Consider the following 18,508-nt stretch of genomic DNA (forward strand, 5'->3'; position numbering starts at 1 on the left):
TTTTTAATGAGAGCTCTCAGAGAAAATAAAGACAAACTTTGAGACACACACAATTACTCTACATTGAGGTTTTCACTATAACTTCATCCATTATGTTGATCATTTTTCTGTTTTGGCTCTTTTCTCCTTCCATTTATTATACATGTCTATTCTCTAGTAATACCTACTACACCTCAGATATAACAGGCATTCAAGGAAGGCTTATTTAGTTAAGGATGACCAATTTATTAACTCTTTAACATTACTTAAATGTAAACTCAAACTTCAAACTTAAATGTAAACTCAATGAACTACAAAATTAGTAAAGGGCTTAGCTCTAATTTTAAATTATCTTTTATCCTTAACATCCCTTTCCCCCCCTTAACTTTTTGTTTGAAAAATTTCAAATCTGCTTTTGAGTTGAAGTAACGGGGAAGCCTGGTGAGCTGCCGTTTCAGGGGTCGCACAGAGTCAGACACGACTGAGGCGACTTAGCAGCAGCAGCAGCAGCAACAGTATAATGAGCACCTCTATACTTTCAGCTAGAGCTATTCTCCACATATATCCTTCAGAATTACTTGAACACAATTGCAGATATTCTGACACTTTATCCCCAAATTCTTCAACATATATCAGTAAGAACCATAATATTTTCCTATATAAATACAAAACCAATATCACAACCAAGAAAAGTAACATGGAAAAATATAACTTAATATATAGTTCATATTCAAATTTTCCAAAGATGTCTTTAAAAATTTTTGTTGCTGTTGGACCCAGGATTCAATAAAGGATTACTTACAGCATTTCACTGTCAAGTCTCTGTAATCTCTTTTAAACTAGAATAAATTTATTACCTCTATATTTATCTTTTCTGGATATTCATTATACTGACATTTTCAAAGGGTCCTGGGGTCAGTTACCTCATGATTTTTCAACAAACTGACTAGTCTCATTGTATGTAGTTTCAAGACTAGATTTAAATATTTTGAATCCTTTGAATTTTGCTTTTTTTTTTTTTTTTCACTTGATACTATATCCTAGACTCATTCTAAAGCAGTTCTAAGACATTTTTCCTCATTCACTATGTCCTCATGTTCAGAGTACTTCAGAGTACCATGAGAGTTTCCAGTTACCATACACTTTGGATTTTATCATTTGGGGACTTTCATATTTTTTCTGTAGTTAAACCAGAGTTTTCCTTATGAAAATCTGCTAAGGAAAAAGAAAACCAATGAACCAGAGTTGTTTAGTTTAATTCAGTAGAGATATGGAGCCTATTTTTGTTTTGACTAGAATACCACATGTGACACTGAGATGCACACTTTGGACAGTTCCCTACACCTTTGCTTCTAGCCTAATAATAATAAATCATGAGAGAGGTAAAGAAATTCTGAAGACACTACCAACCGTGAGTACACTGCTGATATCATCAGCATCTTTTTAAAATTGTGGTAAAATACACATAACACAAAATGTACCTTTTGAACCATTTTTAAAGGCACAGTTTGATGGCACTAAATACATTCACATTGTCCCACAACTATAACCAATATCCACCTCTAGAATTTTTATCATCTTCCCAAATGAAAACCATGTACTAAAGTGACTAAAAGTACAAAAGATTATAATAACTAGAAAAGAATCTACAGATATATTTTTTAGGATTAATGAGTGAAATAATTTGGTTCATTGGCTAAAAGGTCAATATATGAAAGTTAATTTATTTCTGTATTTCATTAACAGTTATATTTTTAAATTTAAAAAGTTTCTGCTTATACAAAAAATCTTCAAATACCTAGCAATAATTCTAACAAAATAAATGAAAAAAGTCTAAGTACCCAGAAAACTGAAAAACATATACAGAGTGGAGATTTTTTAAAAATTAAATAATTGTGGAGTATATATTAGATTCATGGGTTGGAATACTGATATTGTAAAGATTGAACCCAGGTCTCCTGCATTGCAGGCAGACGCTTCTACCTCTGAGCCACCAGGGAAGCCCGTAAAGATGCCATGTCTCTGCAAATTGATCCATAAACAATGCAATCTCAGTTTTAAGTCTAAGAGAGTTTTCTTAAAATGATAACCTGATTTTAGAATTTATATGGAAATTCAAAGGGCCAAAAGTAATCAGAACAACCATGAACTGGAATACTTACATGACCACATTTCAAGAATCAGGGGGGAGACGGAAGAAGATGGCAGAGGAGTAAGGTGAGGAGATTGCCAGCCTCCCCACAAATACATCAAAAACTCACCAAGATATGGAACAGCTCCCACAAAGCAAGCTCTAGGCAACAGCAGAAGACCCCAGGCCTCCAGGGGGACAGGCTAAGCTCCTTGAAATGAGTTTTTTTTAATTTTGTTTTTGATTTTTTTCAATTGCTTTTCCTATAGTTCCTTACCAGCTGTAGCTATTCCTGAAGATATATAAATCTCTTCCACATACATCTATTTATCTTTGCTTTTCTGTTTTTCCTTCTCTCTCTCTCTTTTTCTACCCTCTTTTCCATCCCCCTCATTTTCATTTTTCCCTCCCTTCTTCTCATTTTTTCTCCCTTTTTCCTTCACTCATTCTTTTTTCACCAAGTAAGTTAAATTGTTGAGCTCTCTTTGCTATATTCCCCAAGAGCCCTCTGCTCACGCTCAGTTTTCCAGATTGAGCATTAGCTAGCTCTGCTTTTAATTGGTTGATATCACTTTTGGTTTCCTTTGTTCACCAAGTCAGTCCCTGTACTTTTTTCTTTAGAATACTTTGGTTGTAACTGTATTTGTGGAAGTGTGTGTATATGTCCCATTATTTCTGTAGTTACCAGCTTGATCTGTTTGATCTCCTCCCACTAGAACACAGGCACAAGTCACCCCTAACAAAAAATCAACACAAACCCCTCAATCAACCTTTCCCTCCAATGGCAAAAACCAAAGGGAAGAGGAATACAACCCTAAAGCCTGGGAAAAGGAGACCTCAAGTGGAGCAAGTTACAAAAACAAAACAAAACAAAAAAGATGATGAAAAGACAGGGAAATACAGCATAAATGAAAAAGCAAGAAACTCACAAGACCAAATAAACAAAGAGGAAATAAGCAACCTACCTGAAACAGAAATCAGAGTAATGATAGTAAAGATGCTCTGAAGACTTGAAAATAGAACGGAGAAAATGCAAGAAACATTTACAGTTAATAGAATCACCAAGGACATAGAAGAAATAAAGAATAAGCAAACAGAGATGAATAACATAATTACTGAAATTAAAAATACTCTAGAAGGAACCAATAGCAGGATAACTGAAGCAGAGGAATGGATAAGTGAGTTGGAAGATAGAAAGGTGGAAATAACTGCTGAAGAGCAGAATAAAGGGAAAAGAATGAAAAGAATTGAGGATACCATCAGAGACCTTTGGGACAATATTAAATGCAGCAACATTAGAGTTACAGGGGTCCCAGAGGAAGAAGAAAAAAAGAAAGGCACTGAGAACATTTTGAAGAAATTATAGTTGAAAACTTCCCCAACATGGAAAAGAAATAGTCCATCAAGTCCAAAAAGTGCAGAGTCCCGATAGGATAGACCCAAGGAGAAACATATTGATATTAATATTAAATATTAATCAAGTTAACAGAGATTAATTAAGCACAAAGAAAGAATATTAAAAGCAGCAAGCGAAAAGCAATATGTAACATACAAGGAAAACACATACAATTAACAGTAGATCTTTCTGCAGACCAGAAGGGAATGGCAGGACGTATTTAAAGTTATGAAAAAGAAAAATCTACAACCAAGATTACCATACCCAGCAAAGATCTCATTCAGAATTGATGGAGATATCAAAAGCTTTACAGACAAGCAGAAGTTAAGAGAATTTAGACCTACCAAACCAGCCTTGCAACAAATACTAAAGGGACTTATATAGCCAGTAAACACAGGAGAAAGGAAAGATCTACAAAAACAAAGCCAAAACAATCAAGAAAATGCCAATAGGAACATATGTATCAATAATTATCTAAATTTAGAGGGATTAAATGCACCAACCAAAGATACAGACTGAATGGATAAAAAAAAGAAAAGAAAAAAAAGACCCATATATATACTGCCTACAAGAGACACACTTCAGACCTAGAGATACATACAGACTGAGAGTAAAAGGATTGAAAAAGATATTCCACGTGAATGAAAACCAAAAGAAAGCCAGAGTGGCAATACTTATTTCAGAAAAAATAGACTTAAAAATACAGAATATTATAAGTGACAAAGAAGGACACTACAAAATAATCAAGGGATCAATTCAAGAAGAAGACATAACAACTGTAAATATTTATGCACCCAACATAGGAGCATCTCAATACATAAAGCAAACACTAACAGGCATGAGGAGGGGAAATCGATAGTAATTGACAATAGTAGGGGACTTTAACACCCCACTTACACCAGTGGACAGATCATCAAACCAGAGAATCAATAAGGAAACACACACCTTAAGTGAAACATTAGACCAAATGGACCTAATTGACATCTTTAGGACTTTCCATCCAAATGCAGAAGAATACACTTTCTTCTCAAGTGCACATGGAACATCTCCAGGTTAGGGCCAGATGACTTCACAGGGAAATTGTATCAAACATTTAAAGAAGAGCTAATGCCTATTCTTCTGAAACTCTTCCAAAAAACTGCAGAGAAATAAACACTTCCAAACTCATCCTACGAGGCTGCAATAACCCTGATGCTAAAACCAGGCAAAGACAATACAGAAAAAGAAAATTACAGGTCAATATCACTGATAAACATAGATGCAAAAATCCTCAACAGAATTCTCACACACAGAATTCAACAATACATTAAAAAGCTCATATACCATGATCAAGTCGGGTTTATTCCAGGGAAGCGAGGATTCTTCAATATATGCAAATTAACCAATGTGATACACCATATTAACAAACTGAAAGGTAAAAATCATATGATTATTTCAATAGATACAGAAAAAACCTTTGACAAAATTCAGCACCCATTTATGATTAAAACTCTTCAAAAAATGGGCATAGAAAAGCTACCTCAACATAGTAAAGGGCATATATGAAAAGCCCACAGCAAACATTATTCTCAATGCTGAAAAACGGAAAGCATTCTCTCTAAGATCAGGAACAAGACAAGGATGTCCACACTCCCCACTATTATTCAATATAGTTTTGGAAGTCCTAGCACGACAATTAGAAAATGAAAAGAGATAAAAGGAATCCAGATCAGACAAAAAGAAGTAAAATTCTGTTTACAGATGACATGATACTATACATAGAAAACCCAAAGAAACTATCAGAAAATTACTACAGCTAATCAGTGAATTCAGCAAAGTCACAGGATACAAGGTAAATACATACAAATCACTTGCATTTCTATATACTAAAATGGAAACTCAGAAAGGGAAATTAAGGAATCAATCCCATTCCCCATTGCAACAAAAATGATAAAATATCTAGGAATAAATCTACCTAGGGAGACAAAAGACCTGTATACCAAAAATTTAGATACTAAAGAAAGAAATCAAAGATGACATCAGTCAGTTCGGTGCAGTCGCTCAGTCGCGTCCGATTCTTTGCGACCCCATGAATCACAGCACGCCAGGCCTCCCTGTCCATCACCAACTCCTGGAGTTTACTCAAACTCACATCCATCGAGTTGGTGATGCCATCCAGCCATCTCATCCTCTGTTGTCCCCTTCTCCTCCTGCCCCCAATCCCTCCCAGCATCAGGGTCTTTTCCAATGAGTCAACTCTTCTCATGAGGTCGCCAAAGTATTGGAGTTTCAGCTTCAGCATCAGTCCTTCCAATGAACACCCAGGACTGATCTCCTTTAGGAGGGACTGGTTGGATCTCCTTGCAGTCGAAGGGACTCTCAAGAGTCTTCTCCAACACCACAGTTTAAAAGCATCAATTCTTCGGTGCTCAGCTTCCTTCACAGTCCAACTCTCACGTCCATACATGACCACTGGAAAAAATATAGCCTTCATTAGATGTACCTTTGTTGGCAAAGTAATGTCTCTGTTTTTTAATATGCTATCTAGGTTGGTCATAACTTTCCATCCAAGGAGTAAGCGTCTTTTAATTTCATGGCTGCAATCACCATCTGCAGTGATTTGGGAGCCCCCCAAAAACAAAGTCTGACACTATTTCCACTGTTTCCACATTTGTTTCCCATGAAGTGATGGGATCAGATGCCATGATTTTAGTTTTCTGAATGTTGAGCTTTAAGCCAACTTTTTCACTCTCCTCTTTCACTTTCATCAAGAGGCTTTTTAGTTCCTCTTCACTTTCTGCCATAAGGGTGGTGTCATCTGCATATCTGAGGTTACTAATATTTCTCCCGGCAATCTTGATTTCAGCTTGTGCTTCTTCCAGCCCAGTATTTCTCATGATGTACTCTGTATATAAATTAAATAAACAGGGTGACAATATATAGCCTTGACATACTCCTTTTCCTATTTGGAACCAGTCTGTTGTTCCATGTCCAGTTCTAACTGTTGCTTCCTGACCTGCATATAGGTTTCTCAAGAGGCAGATCAGGTGGTCTGGTATTCCCATCTCTTTCAGAATTTTCCACAGTTTATTGTGATCCACACAGACAAAGGCTTTGGCATAGTCAATAAAGCAGAAATAGATGTTCTTCTGGAACTCTTGCTTTTTCGATGATCCAGCAGATGTTGACAATTTGATCTCTGCCTCCTCTGCCTTTTCTAAAACCAGCTTGAACATCTGGAAGTTCATGGTTCATGCCTAGCTGAAGCCTGGCTTGGAGAATTTTGAGCATTACTTTATTAGTGGGTGAGATGAGTGCAATTGTGCGGTAGTTTGAGCATTCTTTGGCTTTGCCTTTATTTGGGACTGGAATGAAAACTGAACTTTTCCAGTCCTGTGGCCACTGCTGAGTTTTCCAAATTTGCTGGCATATTGAGTGCAGCACTTTCACAGCATCATCTTTCAGGATTTGAAAGAGCTCAACTGGAATTCATCACCTCCACTAGCTTTGTTCATAGTGATGCTTTCTAAGGCCCACTTGACTTCACATTCCAGAATATCTATGAAGACCTACAAGACCTTTTATAACTAACACCCAAAGAAGATGTCATTTTCATTATAGGGGACTGGAATGCAAAGGTATGAAGTCAAGATACCTGGAGTAACAGGCAAATTTGGCCTTGGAGTATGGAATGAAGCAGGGCAAAGGCTAATAGAGTTTTGCCAAGAGAACACACTGGTCATAGCAAACACCCTCTTCCAACAATACAAGAGAAGACTCTACACATGGACATCACCAGATGGTCAACACTGAAATCAGATTGATTATATTCTTTGCAGCCAAAGATGGAGAAGCTCTATACAGTCAGCAAAAACAAGACTGGGAGCTGACTGTGGCTCAGATCATGAACTCCTTATTGCAAAATTCAGAATGAAATTGAAGAAAGTGGGGAAAACCACTAGATCATTCAGGTATGACCTAAATCAAATCCCTTATGATTATACAGTAGAAGTCAGAAATAGATTTAAGGGACTAGATCTGATAGAGTACCTGATGAAATATGGATGGAGGTTTGTGACACTGTACAGGAGACAGGGATCAAGACCATGCCCATGGAAAAGAAATGCAAAAAAGCAAAATGATTGTCTGAGGAGGTTTTAAAATAGGTATGAAAAGAAGAGAAGTGAAAATCAAAGGAGAAAATGAAAGATACAAGCATCTGAATGCAGAGTTCCAAAGAATAGCAAGGAGAGATAAGAAAGCCTTCCTCAGCGATCAATGGAAAGAAATAGAGGCAAAGAACAGAATGGGAAAGATAGAGATCTTTTCAAGAAAATTAAAGATACCAAGGGAACATTTCATGCAAAGATGGGCACGGTAAAGGACAGAAATGTATGGACCTAACAGAGGCAGAAGATATTAAGAAGAGGTGGCAAGAATACACAGAAGAACTGTACAAAAAGATGACATAAGTAGATGGAAACATATTCCATGATTCAGGGTTCAGTTCAGTCGCTCAGTTGTGTCCAACTCTTTGTGACCCCATGAATTGCAGCATGCCACTGGGAGCTAAACTCCAGTGGACGACCCACATGTATAGGTGGAAATAAAACCACAGTTGAAAACCAGGGGCAGTGTGGCTAAGGAAGAAGACTTAAAACCTTCCCATCAGCTGTACAAGTTGCAGATTAAATCCACATGATCAAATAAGCAGACTCTGTGTCTATGGAATATATAAAAGGCCATTGAGAGCTCCCACAAAAGAAAATGCGCTAGCTCTGATAGTTGTGGACACTGGAGGCAAGAACACATAGGATTAGGACCAGATTAGAATCTGAGCTGCCCCCACTGCGGGTCCAGAGATCAGTACAGTGTTGGAGGGCATTCTAGGGAGGTAAGGTGGACTGTGATTCCCAGCGCGGGAAAGGACTCTGACAGCAGTGACTCAAGAAAAACATTTATTATTCTTATTTTTTGACTTATTCTGTGATTCTTTTGTATTTTTCTTCTCCCCCCCCCCCGCCCCCGTTGTAGTTGTCAATTTTATTGGCACTAAGAAATCCAATTAATGTTTTGAGCTTTTTTTTTCTTTCTTCTTTTTCCTTAGTCACATTTTACATTGTTGTCATAAACATCTGCCATTAGGCTTTTGCAGTTCTGTGGAGTTTTCCTCTTTTTTATTTTTATTTTCCCTTCTTTTAATTTTAATTTTTAAAACCTACTATTATTTTTCTACATTTATTCCTTTCTTTGCTTTTCCTACTGTCCTTTTCTCCTTCCACTTAGTTTTTAATGTATATAAATCTTCTCTTTCTCCCTCTATTTAACTTTGTATATCTATTCTTTCTTTCTTTTCTTTCATTCCTTTCCTCTCAACATATTTGTTAGTTTTGTTTTCATTGCTTTATTCCTCACTTGGCATCTTGCTTTAGTTTTGTTTTCCAGTTCGTGCTTAAGTTAGTTTTGTTCTTAACTGGGAAATATAATTTTTTACTTCCCTTGTTTGCTGAATCAATCTACTGTACTTTATTTTTGTTGGACTGTTTTCACTTTGGTCATGGGTGTATATGTATTTGTGTATACTCCATTATTTTAATTATTATTTCTCTGATTTTGTAACTGCCATTTGTCTAGGGTTCATCTTTGGTTTCTCACTTTTAGATATTTGCTTTACTCTCCCTTAATGTCATAACAAACCACTTGTGAAATCTTCGTTCCTGACCAGAGATCAAACCCTGAGCCTTTGGAGTGGGAGCGCTAACTCGAAGACCCTAGATACCAGAGAACTAAACCTAAGGAGTATCAAACACTGAGAACTCACACAAAGGAAACCACTTGAATACAAGACCTGGCATCTCCCCACCACCAGTAGCACCCTGTGCAGGACACCTCATCTAAACAACAAACAAAACAAAAATACAAACCCAATCATCAGCAGTCAGGAGTACCACCTCACTCAGCCTTGCCCATTAGAAGAAAAACAAACACTCAGCACAAATCTCACCCTAAACGAACCTCACACAAACCACTGGACCAACCTTAAAAGGGCAGAAACCAAAAGGAGTAAAGAATTCCATCTTCTTCAAGGAAAGAATTCAACTTTTCTTGAAGCCTGAGAAAAGGAGACCTCAAACACAATAACTTTAAAAAAAATGAAAAGGCAGAGAAATACTGCACAAATAAAGGAACAAACTAGAAACACAGAGGTCCAAATAAATTAAGAAGAAATAAGAAAATTACCTGAAAAAGAATTCAGAATAATGATAGTAAAAATGATCAAAAACCTTGAAAACAAAATGGAGAAAATGTAAGAATCAATTAACAAAGACCTAGAAGAATTAAAGAATAAGCATACAGAGACAAACAACACAATTACTGAAATGAAAAATACTCCAAAAGAAGTCAATAGCAGAATATCTGAAGCAGAAAAACGAATCAGCGAGCTGGCAGAGAATTCAGTACCACCAAATCAGCTTTACAACAATTGTTAAATGGACTTACATAGTCAGGAAATACAACAGAAGAAAAAAGATCTACAAAATCAACCCAAAACATTAGAAAATGGCAATAGGAACATATATATCAATAATTACTTTAAAGGTAAATGGATTAAATGCTCCAACCAAAAGACACAGACTGGTTGAATGGATACAAAAACAAGACCCATGTATATACTGTCTACAAGAAATCCACTTCAGGCCTAAAGACACATATAGACTGAAACTGAGAGGATGGAAAAATATATTCCATGCAAATGGGAAGCAATCCTCATATCAGACAAAATGAGGAGTAGCAATCCTTATATCAGACAAAATAGACCTTAAAATAAAGAAGATTACAAGGGATAAGGAAGGGCACTACATAATCATCAAGGGATCAATCCAAGAGGAAGATATAACAACTGTTAATATCTATGCACCCAACATAGGAGCACCTCAATACATAAAATAAACACTAACAGACATAAAGGGAGAAATTGACAGTAACAGAATAATAGTAGAAGACTTTAACACCCCACTCACACCAATGGACAGAACATCAAAACAGAAAATTAATAAGGAAAAAAGTCTTAAATGATACATTAGATGAGATGGATCTCATCAATATCTTCAGGACATTCCATACAAATACAGAAGAATCACCTTCTTCTCAAGTGCACATGGAACATTCTCCAGGATAGACCACATCTTGGGTCAGAAATCAAACCTCAGTAAGTTTAAGAAAATTGAAATTGTATCAAGCATCTTCTCAGACCAAAATGCTATAAGACTAGACATCAGTTACAGGGAAAAAAAAAAAAAAAACTGTGAGAAACAAAAACACATGGAGATTAAACAACATGTTTCTAAATAACCAACAGATTATTGAAGAAATCAAAAGGGCAATCAAAAAATTTCTAGAACCAAGTAACAATGAAAACATGACAACTCAAAACCTGTGGGATGCAGCAAAAGCAGCTCTAAGATGAAAGTTTATAGCAATACAATCCTACCCCAAGAAACAAGGAAAACATCAAATAGACAACCTAACATTACACCTAAAGTAACCGGAAAAAGAAGAAAAAAAAACCCCCAAAATTAATGGAAGGAAAGAAATCATAAAGAAACAACCAGAAATAAATGAAAAAGAAATGAAAGGAATAGTAAAGATTAATAAAACTAAAAGCTGGTTCTTTGAAAAGATAAAATTGACAAAGCCTTAGCCAAACTCATCAAGAAAAAAAGAGAAGAATCAAATCAACAAAATTAAAAATGAAAAAGGAGAGGTTACAACAGATAATGCAGAAATTCAAAGGATTATAAAAGACTATAATGAACAACTACATGGCAATAAACTCAATAACCTGGAAGAAATGGACAGATTCTTAGAAAAGTTCGATCTTCCAAGACTGAATCAGGAAGAAATAGAAATTACGAACAATCTAATTACAAGCACTGAAATTTAAGCTGTGATCAAAAATCTCCCCAAAAAACAAAAGACCAGGACCAGAAGGCTTCACAGGAGAATTCTATCAAACACTTAGAGAAGAGCTAATGCCTATCCTTTTAAAACTTCATAAAATTGCAGAGGAAGAAGCATTTCCAAATTCATTCTATGATGGCACCATCACCCTTATAACGAAACCAGACAAAGACAACATACAAAAAGAAAACTACAGGCCAATATCACTGATGAACATAGATGCAAAATTACTCAACAAAATCTTAGCAAATAGAATTCAGCAACACATCAAAAAGCTCATTCGCCATTATCAAGTGGGGTTTATTCAAGGGATGCAAGGATTCTTCACTATGAAATCAACCAATGTGATACACCACGTTAACAAATTGAGAGATAAAACCCATATGATCATCTCAATAGATGCAGAAAAAGCCTTTGACAAAATTCAACACCCATTTATGATGAAAACTCTTCAAAAATGAGCATAGAAGTAACCTACCTCAACCTAGTAAAGGCCGTATATGATAAAGTGAAAGAAAGTGAAAGTGAAGTCGCTCAGTTGTGTCCGGCTCTTTGCGACCCCATGGACTGTAGCCTACCAGATTCCACCGTCCATGGGATTTTCCAGGCAAGAATACTGGAGTGGGTTGCCATTGCCTTCTCCAGAAGATCTTCCTGACCCAGGGATTGAACCCGGGTCTCCCGCATTGTAGGCAGACGCTTTACTGTCTCAGCTATCAGGGAAGTCATAGCATATATGATAAGCCCATAGCAAACATCATTCTCAATGGTGAAAAACTGAAAACATTCCCCCTAAGATCAGGAACAAGACAAGGGTATCCACTTTCACCACTATTATTCAACATAGTTCTGGAAGTCCTAGCTACAGAAATCAGAGAAGAAAAAGAAATAAAAGGAATCCAGATCAAAAAGAAGAAGTAAAGTTCTCACTGCTTGCAGATGACATGATACTGTACACAGAAAACCCTAAACATAGCATCAGAAAATTACTAGAGCTAATCAGCCAATTTAGCAAAGTTGCAGGATACAAAATCAATACACAGGAATCACTTGCATTTCTATATACTAACAATGAAGAATCAGAAAGAGCAATTAATGAATCAATCGCATTCATCATTGCAACAAAAGAATTAAATATCTAGGAATAAACTTAACTAAGGAGACAAAAGACTTGTACACAGAAAATTATAAGACTCTAATGAAAAAAATCAAAGATGACATAAACAGATGGAGAGATATTCCATGTTCCTGGCTAAGAGGAATCAATATTGTGAAATGACTATACTACCAAATGCAGTCCACAGATTCAATATGATCCCTATCAAATTACCAATGGCATTTTTTTCACAGAACTAGAACAAAAAGTTTCACAATTTATATGGAAACACAAAACACCCTGAATAGCCAAAGCCATCTTTAAAAAGAAAAATGAAGCTGGAGGAATCAGGCTTCCTGACTTCAGGTTATACTACAAAGGTACAGTCATCAACAGTATGGTGCTGGTACAAAAACAGAAATATAGACCAATGGAACAAGATAGAAAGCCCAGAAATAAACCCACGCACCTATGGGTACCTTATTTTTGACAAAGGAGGCAAGGATATACAATGGGGCAAAGACAGCCTCTTCAATAAATGGTGCTGGGAAAACTGAACAGCTAATATAAAAAGAATGAAATTAGAATATTTCATAACACCATACACAAAGACAAACTAAAAATGGATTAAAGACCTAACTTTAAGACCAGAAACTATGAAACTCTTAGAGGAAAACATAGGCAGAACACTTGATGACATGAATCAAAGCAAGATCCTCTATGACCCACCTCCTAGAGTAACGGAAATAAAAACAAAAGTAAACAAGTAGGACGTGATTAAACTTAAATGCTCTTGCACAGCAAAGGAAACTATAAACAAGGTAAAAAGACAACCCTCAGAATGGGAGAAAATAATAGCAAATGAAACAACTGACAAAGGATTAATTTCCACAATATACAAACAGCTCATACAGCTCAATACCAGAAAAACAAACAATCAAAAAAAACCCAATCAAAAAGTGGGCAAACAGACATTTCTCCAAAGAAGACATACAGATGGGTAACAAACACATGAAAATATGCTCAACATCGTTCATTGTTTACAAGAAATGTAAATCAAAGCTACATGGAGATATCACCTCACATCGGTCAGTATGGCCCTCATCAAAAAGTCTAGAAACAATAATGCTGGAAAGGGTGTGGAGAAAAGGGAACACTCTTGCACTGTTGGTAGGAATGTAAATTTATGCAGCCACTATGGAAGATGGTATGGAAATTCCTTAAAAAACTAGGAATAAAACCACCATATGACCCACCAATCCCACTCTTTGGCATATACCCTGAGGAAACCAAAATTGAAAAAAAAAATACATGTACTCCAATGTTCACTGCAACACTATTTACAATAGTTAGAACATGGAAGCATTGACCTACTTGTCCATTGACAAATGAATGGATAAAGAAGCTGTGGTACATATATATACAATGGAATACTACTCAGCCATAAAAAGGAACACATTTGAGTCAGTTCTGATGAGGTAGATGAATCTAGAGCCTATTAGACAGAGTGAAATGAGTTAGAAAAGAAATACAAATATTGTATACTGATGCACATATATAGAATCTAAAAACATGGTCCTGATGAATTTATTTTCAGGGCAGCAATGGAGAAACTGACATAGAGAACAGACCTATGGACATAGAGGTAGAGGAGGAGGGAGAAGGTGAGATGCATGGAGAGAGTAACATGGGTGATTTGCAATACCATATATAATATAGATAGCCAATGGGAATTTGCTGTGTAACTCAGGGAACTCCAAAAAGGGCTCTGTGACAGGCTGAAGGGTGGGATGGGGAGGGGTATGGGAGGGAGGTTAGGGAGGGAGGGGACATGGGTTATACCTATGGCTGATTCTTGTTGACATATGACAGAAAACCACAAAATTCTGTAAAGCAATTATCCTTCAATTCAAAGAGTTTAAAAAAGAATCAGGAAAAGCTATAACTGTGTGTTGGTACAAAGACGGGTAAATAGAACAATGTAACAGAATAGAAGGGCAGAAACAGATCCTTTCATCTATGGACACTAGACTTATGACTAAGATTTCACTGTAGAATTTCAGAAAACGGATAACATTTTAAAGAAATGGAACCAAAGTAGCAGATATTTATATGGAAAAAAATATATTTTGACTCCTACTCCTACCTCACATTGATATACAAAAGTTAATTTCAAGTAGACTGTAAATCTAAATATTAAAGGTAAAACAATAAAGCTTCCAGATCAAAATATTATGCAATATTTCTATAAATTTGGGATAGGCAAGTATATTTTAAATAGGGCAAAAGACAGTAACCAAAACAGAATAGATTGATAAACTGGATAACATTACAATTTTTTGGCTCAATTAGACAGTTTAATGAAAGTGAAAAAAAAAAGCCACAAAATAAACAAAAATAGGTTTAAATCTATTCAACCTCATTATGCATCAGGAAAATGAAAATCAAAACTACAATAAGGTAAAAACATCTACTCACTAACCTGGGTAAAACTAAAATAACTGCCAAGACTAACTGTTGGTGAAGAAATTGATCAAGTAGAATTCTCATGCATGTTAGTGAGATTATAGGATAGCAAAACTAGAAACACTGTTTAGCAGTATTCATTAAACTTGAAAATATTCATATGCTATAACACAGTAATTATACTCCTAATATATGCCCAACAAAAAGTCTGTATGTACATACTCAAAGACAAGCAAAAGAAGACTTAAAATATTCACATTAGCCACATTTCTCTCACAAAGAGAAAAAATGCTCATCAGGATTGGATTAAAGACATTGCAAGACCGAGAGGAAAGAGTGTCAAGGTGAGAATCAAGACCTCCATCATGACCTCTCTCCACTTAATCCAGACTGAAACAGAATCAGTCCATGGAGACCTATGAACCTGAAGCTCTGATGCTCATTTCAGCTCAGAGGTGGCAGGAAAAACCCAGGAGGGAGGCCCTTCTTCCAGGGAGGAGGGAAATTTTGAAAATCTACAAGGTAGTGCCTTTTTCAGGACCTCTCCTCACCTCCCTGGCAGTAGGATGTTCCTGGGACAATTTCAACTTCACTCTGCTTGAGAGACTGGACTCTGAAAAATCTCACCATTATCCAGAAGACTATTAGGGATATTTTTGACATCCTTTCTGGTGAAACAGATGTGGACCACTCAGTGTGTGTGGACTGTATTATCTTTTAAAGCTATTGGACATTCAACTCACCATCACAGAATCTGAGATTCAGAACTACAAGCGCTGTTTGGAAACCAGGGAATGGACAAGTGAAGATGAGAGGGAGATGCTGCAGGAGAAGCTGAAGAGCGTGGAGCTGGAGGAAGCAAGGATGGTCCAGAAGGTGGAGGAGGTGGAGAAAAACCAAGAGTAGCAGCAGATCTTGAGGCAGCCCAGGAAGAGACTGAGATCCTGGACCAGCAGGAAAAGCAATACCAGAAGGACTACAGTAAATTGAAAATGGCAACAACTAGAACTACACAACGAGCTGAGAAGTGTGGAGAAGCAGCTATGATATGCCCAGATTCAGTGAAACCAGCTGGAGAAAACTAACGTTTTTAACACCACATCTGAGATCTGGCATGACGGCCCCTTAACCACCATCTATAAGTTCAGGTTGGGCTACTTCCCCACTTTCCTGTGTGCTGGAATGCAGCCTGGAGACAGGTAGCTCTGCTGCTCTTTGCCCTGCTGGTTTGATTTCCTTGCAGTCCAAGGGACTCTCAAGAGTCTTCTCCAACATCACAGTTCAAAAGCATCAATTCTTTGGTGCTCAGCTTTCTTTATGGTCCAACTCTCACATCCATACGTGACTACTGGAAAAACCATAGCATTGACTATATGGACATTTGTTGGCAAAGTAATGTCTCTACTTTTTAATATTCTGTCTAGGTTTGTCATAGCTTCTCTTCCAAGGACAAAGCACCTTTTGATTTCATGGCTGAAGTCACCATCTGCAGTGATTTTGGAGTCCAAGAAAATAAAGACTCACTATTTCCATCTATTTTCCATGAAGTGATAGGACCAGATGCCATGATCTTAGTTTTCTGAATGTTGAGTTTTAAGCCAGCCTTTTTACTCTCATCTTTCACTTCCATCAAGAGGCTCTTTAGTTCCTCTTTACTTTCTGCCATAAAGGTGGCATTATCTGCATATCTGAGGTTATTGATATTTCTTCCAGAAATTTTGATTCCAGCTGTGTTTCATCCAGTCCGGCATTTTGCATGATGTACTCTGCATATAAGTAAAATAAGAAGGGTGACAATATACAGCCTTGATGTATTCCTTTCCCAATTGGGAACCAGTCTGATGTCTGGTTCTAACTGTTGCTTCTTGACCTGCATACAGATTTCTCAGGAGGTAGGTAGGCAGTCTGATATTTCCATCTCTTTAAGAATTTTCCGCAGTTTGTTGTGATCCACACAGTCAAAGGCTTAAGTGTACTCAATGAAGCAGAAGTAGACGTTTTTCTGGAATTCTCTTGCTTTTTCAATGATCCAACAGGTGTTGGCAATCTGATCTCTGGTTCCTCTGCCTTTTCGAAATCCAGCTTGAACATCTGCCAGTTCTCAGTTCACATACTGTTGAAGCCTAGCTTGGAGAATTTTGAGCATTACTTTGCAAGTGTATGAGATGAGGGTGGTTGTGTGGTAGTTTGAACATTCTTTGGCATTACTTTTTGGGGGACTGGAATGAAAACTGACCTTTTCCAGTCCTGTGGCCACTGCTGAGTTTCCCAAATTTGCTGATATATTGAGTACAGTACTTTAACAGAAGCATCCTTTAGGATTTGAAATAGCTCAGCTGGAATTCCATCACCTCCACGAGTTTGGTTCATAGAGATGCTTCCTAAGGCCCACTTGATGCTTTCTTGCATCACCACAAATTTGACCAGGCTGTGATGGCTTTCCTGGACGGCATGCAACAGTTCAAGGGAGCGGCTGACAAAAGTGAGCCAGGTCTCTGTTTACCCTACAAGATTTATGTGAAGAAAGGCCTGACAGAAGACCTTGGAAGCAGTGGTGGGTTCTATCCCATCAGAACCCACTTGAACACAGAGGAAAACTAGACAAAGGCATTCAAGCTCCTGCTTATAAATTTCAAGTGTAGTCTCACATGAGTCTCCTTATAGTACCGTCAAAAATAACTTTTTCTATGAAGGGGAGATTGCTTTTTAAAATATTCTACTGTGAAAATGTTATCACATAAAATTTAAAACTGAATAATGATAAAATAAAGACACTGTGATATTTTACTACAAAAACTATTTTTCAGAAACAAAAATAATTATTGCTGAATGCAACACAGTGATGTCTCTTACAAACTTAATGTTAAATACAAGAAGCCAGACAAAGGATTAACTTTGTATCTCTCAATTTATATAAAATTCAGAATCAAATAAAACAAATTCATATAGTGTGTGAAGTCAGGAAAATGACTGGAGAAGGGCATGTAATAACTGAAGTGGTACAAACAAGGTTTTGGAGGTACTAGTAATGTTCTATTTATTGTGATAAATAAAGGAAGTATAGCCTGATAAATAATACATATATTACTATATAAATAATAAATAATATTATTTATTTAAACAAATAAATCAGGGTGTACAGTTATAATCTTTATGTATGCAATACTTGAATAAGAAAATTTATCCACAAAAGACTGACAATATGCAATTCAACAAACAATAATAAATCCATCATTCAAGTGTGAAGTAATCTAAAAGATGACTTAATTTTGACAATTGGTAGAGATAGTCTATTTCAACTTGGTATAAGGAATATTTATAATGGAGATGATTCACAGGGTACTATTTGGCACAACAGAGAAATTTATGATTAAATATTTACAGTTTTAAAAAGCTAATAATGTCTACTGATTTTCAACTTTTCAAATCAGACTATAAAGAAATAAAACAATTATTAATCATCATAAAAGAGAATGAAAGTGTTGAAAAGTTTAGCCAT

The 18,508-nt window shown here is 36.4% G+C and overlaps 1 protein-coding gene and 1 pseudogene across 6 annotated transcripts in view; one reads left to right on the forward strand and one right to left on the reverse strand.

Annotated features, from left to right (window-relative positions):
* The window catches only part of LOC133253275 (beclin-1-like), a 194,153-nt pseudogene extending 177,771 nt beyond the window's left edge, over nucleotides 1-16,382 (forward strand).
* TRPM3 (transient receptor potential cation channel subfamily M member 3) overlaps nucleotides 1-18,508 on the reverse strand; it is a 608,143-nt gene that overhangs the window by 478,709 nt on the left and 110,926 nt on the right. The window lies entirely within an intron of this gene.

The sequence above is a fragment of the Bos javanicus genome, chromosome 8, assembly GCF_032452875.1.
Source record: "Bos javanicus breed banteng chromosome 8, ARS-OSU_banteng_1.0, whole genome shotgun sequence".
In the NCBI taxonomy this organism is placed as follows: domain Eukaryota; kingdom Metazoa; phylum Chordata; class Mammalia; order Artiodactyla; family Bovidae; genus Bos; species Bos javanicus.